We start from the raw sequence: 6,599 nt of genomic DNA on the forward strand, positions 1-6,599 counted from the left end.
TAAGAAAGAAGTGATAATGTTCCTAAACATCATAGCCTCTGAAAGATAACTACAGACGTCTCTGTACCGATCCTTCAGACTCTACTAAGTTTGCTCGTGACTCGTGAGACCTATATAACCTAGTGCTCTGATACCAACTTGTCACGACCCAAAATTTCCACCTTCAGGACCGTGATGGCGCCTAACATTTTACTTGCTAGGCAAACAATTGTTAGAATATAATTAGCCATTTTAACAAACTTTTAAAATTGATTAATAACAAAGAAACAAATGCGGAAATAAAGTCTAAAATAAGGTGAATAATCCATAATAATCGCGATGTCTAAATATCATCCTAGAACTGGAGTAACAAGTGTACGAGCTTCTAGAATAATACAAATAAGAGTCCGAATAAAATAAAGCTATCTGAAAGAAAACACACAGCTAAAATAAAGTAGACGAGGACTTCAGAACTGCGGACGCTGTGCAGTTATACCTCAAGTCTCCTCTGGGTAGCTGAAATCCGAGCAAGTCTATGGTACGCCGCTGGGACCAACTCCGAAATCTGCACAAGGAGTGCAGAGTGTAGTATCAGTACAACCGACCCCATGTACTGGTAAGTGCCGAGACTAACCTCGACGAAGTAGTGACGAGGCTCAGGCAGGTCGCTTACATTATCCTGTATGCAATCATAGTAATAACAACAATAATAAAAATAAAACAGTTATCTCATTTCAACATTTGAAACCAACTCGGCAATTATAATCAATTATTATTCAATTAATTTCCGTTGCGGCGAGCAACCCGTTCCAACAATATAATTATTCAATAATTTCCATTGCGGCGTGCAACCCGTTAAAACAATATAAACTTTAATAAATCTGTTGCGGCGTGCAACCCGATCCCCCAATACAAACTTTTAATAAATCTGTTGCGGCGTGCAACTCGCTCCCCAACTATATTTATTTTCATTTTTGTTGCGGCGTGCAACCCGATCCCCTAATATATTTAAACAACTCTTAAATGTAATAAAAATACTCTAATAAATACCATGTTCAGTGAGAAACTATTAAGCATCAAGGCATACAATAATTATAATCTATTTAGAAATAAGTGATGACAAGTAACAATTAATTGTGAAAATCAAGGAGACAATAGGCAATTTAATATTTAGTATGCTAAATATCAAGTAGCAATTAAGTCACACAAATCAAATAAGCATGTAGCAATTATTGCAGGAATTCAAGAATTGGTATTTGACAAGGAAAATGAGAGAAACAATTATTATAACAATTAATTCGTGTCTTTAACAATTTAAGATGTTAAAATAATTAAGCAAATAATTAATTTGACAAAGTATAGGCACTCGTCACCTTGCCTATATATCGTTACACATGAAATGCACATAGCAAATAATTCAAGGGTTCTATTCCTTCAAATTAAGGTTAACCACGACACTTACCTCGCTTCGCATCTAAATTCAAGTTTCCAATATGCCCTTGACTCGCGAATTAGTGTCCGAGATCCTCAAATATAGTCATAAACAATTCAATATATTCAATACAAATCGTAGGAATTAATTCCATATGAATTTACTAATTTTCTGGATTAAAATCCGAAATTCATTTTTAAAAATCGACAGTGGGGCCCACGTCTCGAATCTCGAAAAAACTTATGAAATCCGAACACCCATTCCGATACGAGTTCAACCATACAAAAATGATCAAATTCTGATTTCAAATGGGCCTTCAAATCTTAAATTTTCGTTTTTTGGAAAGTTTTACAAAAATTCTAATTTCTTCCATTTAAATCCGAAATAAACGATGAATATAGACATGGATTTATGAAATATAATCACTCTTGGTTATAGAACACTTACCCAATTCAAAGTCATGAAAAATTCCCTTGGAATCGCCTAAATCCGAGACTCAAAACTCAAAAATGAGTAAAAATGGGTAACTTCCGATTTTATGGGTTCTGTCCAAGCCTTTCCGCATCTGCGGACGCTTTACCGCATCTGTGGTTTCCGATTTTGCAGAAATGGGGTCGCTTCTCCGGGATGGGGCTCTTCTGCGGACAAGAAGCCGCTTCTGCGGCTTCGCAGATGCGGCAAAAGTTCCGCACCTGCGCACACTGCCCAATCCCTTCCCTTTCGCTTCTGCGAGCCAAAACTCGCTTCTGCGAGCTCGCACCTGCGAGATAATTTTCGTAGGTGCGGTTGCATCAGTAGGCATCAATTTCCCAGCTTTGTTCCAAGTCCAAATTTGATCCGTTAACCATCCGAATCTTGCTCGAGTCTGCCGGGACCTCAACCAAATACACTAACAAATCCTAAGACATCATACGAACTCAATTCACGTCAAACAACGCTAAAACCACGAATCATACCCCAATTCAAGCTTAAGAAACTTAAGAGTTTTCAACTTCTATATTCAATGCCGAAACCTATCAAATCAAGTCCGATTGACCTCAAATTTTACACACTAGTCATAAATGACATAACAGATCTATTCAAATTTCCAGAATTGGATTCCGACCCCGATATAAAAAAGTCAAACCGGTTGTCAAACTTTGGTAATTTTTAGCCTTTAAATTACTAGTTTCCGTTGAATGGTCATAACTTGAGTTAGGGACCACCAAATTAAATTTCGGGCATACGCCCAAGTCCCAAATTACGATACGAACCTACCGGAACTGTCAAAATACTGATCCGGGTCCTTTTGTTAAAAATGTTGACCAAAATAAACTTAATTGAGTTTTAAAGCACCATTTCACATTTTAATCCATTTTTCACATAAAAACTTCCCGAAAAAATTTACGGATTGCACACGCAAGCCGAGGAATGATGAATAGTGCTTTTCGAGGTCTTAGAACACATAAATAATTATTAAATTTAAAGATGGCATTTTGGGTCATCACAATCGGGCTAGTCGCCTCGACAGTAAAGAGTACCACAATTCTAAAGGGATCGAGTCGTTCGCCTCGGCAACTTCGTGCTTAATTATCGAAATGGGTTTCGATTTGGGTATAATTGAGTTAGCGCCTTCACGACTGGTTATGATATGTTGGTAATGTGATACGGACTATTGATTTTATTTATTGTAGTTGCTCTTATTTGCTTCATTGATACTTGTTGTATACTCACCATGTTTACTTTATGCATTTATATAATTATTATTTGACCTCTAGTAAGTGTCAAGTCGACCCCTCGTCACTACTTCTTCGAGTTTAGACTAGATACTTATTGGGTACGCGTTATTTCTCGTACTCACGCTACACTTCTGCACTGATGTGCAGGTACTGAGACAGGTACTACTAGTGGTCACGCGGGAGCATAGACGATCATTCCGGAGATTTAGTGGTGAGCTGCTTGCCTTGCTACGATCTGCAGCACCAGAGTCTCCTTCTACCTTATTTATTATTCTGTCTATTACTTTCGGACAGTAGTTGTAGTAGTTTTGTATATTCCCTAGATTACTCATGCACTTGTGACACCGAGTTTTTGGGGATCTTTAGCATTTATGTACTGTTGTATTTATCTTTTCTTTCACCACTATGGATGTTCTTATTATGATGGCATTTTGTTTCAAAGAAATGTTACGGTGGCATGAAGTCTAGTTTAAACCGTTCTTTAAAAAAAAGGAAAAACTTCCATTCTCAAAATGTTAAAAGGAGTAAATAAATAGTAATTCCACTTGTGGGCTTGCCTAACGGAGGCGTTAGGTGCAGTCGCGACCTATTATGAATTTGGGTCATTACAAGAGACAAAAGAGAAGACCGATAAAAACTAAAAGAATGAAAAAATCAACAGAAACCAAATTACAAAAAAGAATATTAACAAAAATCAACAAAAATAAGAAAAGGAATTTTTATATTATATTTTACTTTTTTGTTTATTAAAAGCAACTCAAATCCAACCGCGAAAACGAGCATAAAGAGTGTTTAAACTTCCACAATTCTACTCTTGGTTTATGATTTGTAAAATTTCTTCTTTTTTTTTTGGACTAATCGTTAATTTTCATTTAGAGTATCTTTATAATCCATTTTAAAATTAGAATGAGGTTATTTTGATCAAGCAATATCTTTTATTGGAGTATGCATTATCTCACTAATATTGTGTTTAGTGTAATACTTGCAAAAAATATATGGTGAAAAATATAGACTAGATACTAAGTAAGTACTTGTAAAATAGAGTTATAGAATAAGAGAGTTATGTTCTATTAATTTCTCTTCTTTTGCAATAGGAATTAACAAGGACCATAGAGAGGTGGACCCTACCAGGGTCAGATTATCCTTTTCCTGCCTCCTTTTGGAAGCAAAACTATTATATGTAGTAACAGTGTCGGACCCCAAGGTATTTGCCTAGTAATCGAATTTTCAAAGTGATAACTCAAGTTCGAACTTAAGGATGAAATATTGTTTCATTTGCCCTAAGACATGTTAAGCAAGGTATGATCACGCTAGTGGTACATAGCTATCGGATTAATCTAGGTAAGCACAAGTTGATCTTAAATTATAGTAGAAAATACTTCCATTGGTTTTTAAATTGAAGTTCATGCAAAATTTATAGAAACCTCCCTTATGTTAGCAGAGTGCGAGTATGTTATTCGATTGTGGAGTTGATTGACCAAGTAGGCATCTTTACTCTTTAAATATCCATGTTATCTGTATTCTGATGCTCTATCCAAGAGACAAGAAGATACTGCCAACTCTACTTTATTGGCTATTTCCACTACACAGCCTGCTTGGCTAGAAGAAGTTAACCAATCCTATGAAGATGATCCTAGGGCTACTCAGTTATTTGCTGAGTTAATAACAACATCTCAGGGCAATTCAGACTACACACTACAACAAAGGATAATCAGGTATAAACAGAAGATATACGTAGGAAAGGGTAACACACTGAGAAGAAGAGTATGGGAAGCATTGTATCAATTACCACTAAGAGGCCACTCAGGGCAACAGGGTACTTATAAGAGGTTACATATGAACTTTTATTGGCCAAATATGAAGTCAGACAGTTGCAAATGGGTTAGTGAATGTGACATATGTCAAAGGGTGAAATCAGAGAATATTCACTATCCTGGGTTACTACAACCTCTTCCTATTCCTAAGTAAGCATGGCAAGACATCTCTATGGATTTTGTAGAAGGATTACCTACTTCAAATAAGAAGAATACAATTTTGGTGGTGGTTGACAGACTCACTAAGTATGGTCACTTTCTGCCTCTTAAACATCCCTTTACAGCACAGGATGTAGCAGAATTATTTCTCAAGGAAATTTATAGACTGCATGGCATTCCTAGGTCCATAGTATCTGAGTTAAGTTGTGTGTTCGTTATTTTGGTCCTTACAAGATATTGAAGAAAGTGGGTACAGTAGCTTACCTCTTCGAGCTTCCTGAAGGCTCTCAGCTTCACCCAGTATTCCACGAACCTCAGCTTCAGCTACCAACGTGTGATGCTAAGGGTCAGGAGCTAATTCAACCAGTGGCCATATTGCAGTGGAAAGTGGTGAAGATTGATAATGGTGTGGGAGTTAAAGTGTTGGTTAAGTGGGCAAATCTTAAGGAGGAGGATGCTACATAAGAAGACTAGGGGTATATCAAGCATCATTTTCTCGATTTTGTGGCTCAACAGGCTAAACATCGATCTTGAAGACAAGGTCATTCTCGAAGGGATTGGGAATGTTATGAATTGGGAAAGTAGGTTGAAATGGGAAAGTGGGCAGTGATAGGTAAGGGCAGTGTAATAAAAGAGTGGACTGGGCCACTAGAGACGGGCAAAGAATTGGGCCAAGCGGGAAGCTCAATAGTAATGACCTCTTATTCAGTCCAAGTGAATATGAATAAATACTATGAGTTAGGTAGGGGAGTTAGGCAATTTTCTGTTAAATCAGTTATACTCTTAACCACTTTCTCTCTTCTTCTTCTTCTCCATTTCTTAATTCTCATTCTTCAATTCTAGTGACTGCATGTAATAATGGTGATTACCTTCCATTGACATTGAATAAAGAGTTCCAATTTTCCTTTTCTGATTCTTTTAATTGTCACTTAATTGCTAAATTGTGTCAAGCCATAACAATTATCTCTTATGTTGTGGGAATGGTTATTTGATTAGGTGCCAGAGATAGGCTTTGTATCTTGGAATAAAATGATTAATGGGTATGCCAAGAGTTGTAAGATGGAGAAAAGCGCTTAGGCCTTTCTTTTGGTTAAACTAACAGGTTTTTATTTAACCAAGTAATATATGTACAAATTGACTCTTTTGAACTCAAGAGTCATACCTCACAATTGGAATCCTCTGTATAAAACTTGATCCTATACAAGATGTAACTATCTAAGCTCTATAAGTGTGTCTTCCATTTACATATTTTTCTGTCCCATTTGATGTCTGGGCATTAACCCTATAGCCAACACCAAGCTATTCCATGGATCTTTCTGAATCTGAGACATATAAAAAAAATAAAAAAAAATAAAAACTTTTTTGATGCTTGATGAACCTTACCGGTGAGGATAAGGATCTCCAATTTCTAACAACCATGCCCTTGCATCAAAAACCTTTCTAACTAACCAACTTGCTTGCTTTGGAGTAGTCATTTGCATCAAGTTCTTGTCATTT

General features: G+C 36.6%; 1 long non-coding RNA gene across 1 annotated transcript; it reads right to left on the bottom strand.

Annotated features, from left to right (window-relative positions):
- Positions 1-279: 279 nt before the first annotated feature.
- LOC142180376 (uncharacterized) lies at positions 280-5,845 on the bottom strand. Its single transcript, XR_012708984.1, has 2 exons — positions 5,367-5,845; positions 280-544 (listed from the first exon to the last, which is right to left on the bottom strand). It is a non-coding gene; the product is annotated as an uncharacterized LOC142180376 (long non-coding RNA).
- Between the last annotated feature and the right edge of the window lie 754 nt (positions 5,846-6,599).

Source organism: Nicotiana tabacum, chromosome 4, assembly GCF_000715075.1.
Source record: "Nicotiana tabacum cultivar K326 chromosome 4, ASM71507v2, whole genome shotgun sequence".
NCBI lineage: Eukaryota > Viridiplantae > Streptophyta > Magnoliopsida > Solanales > Solanaceae > Nicotiana > Nicotiana tabacum.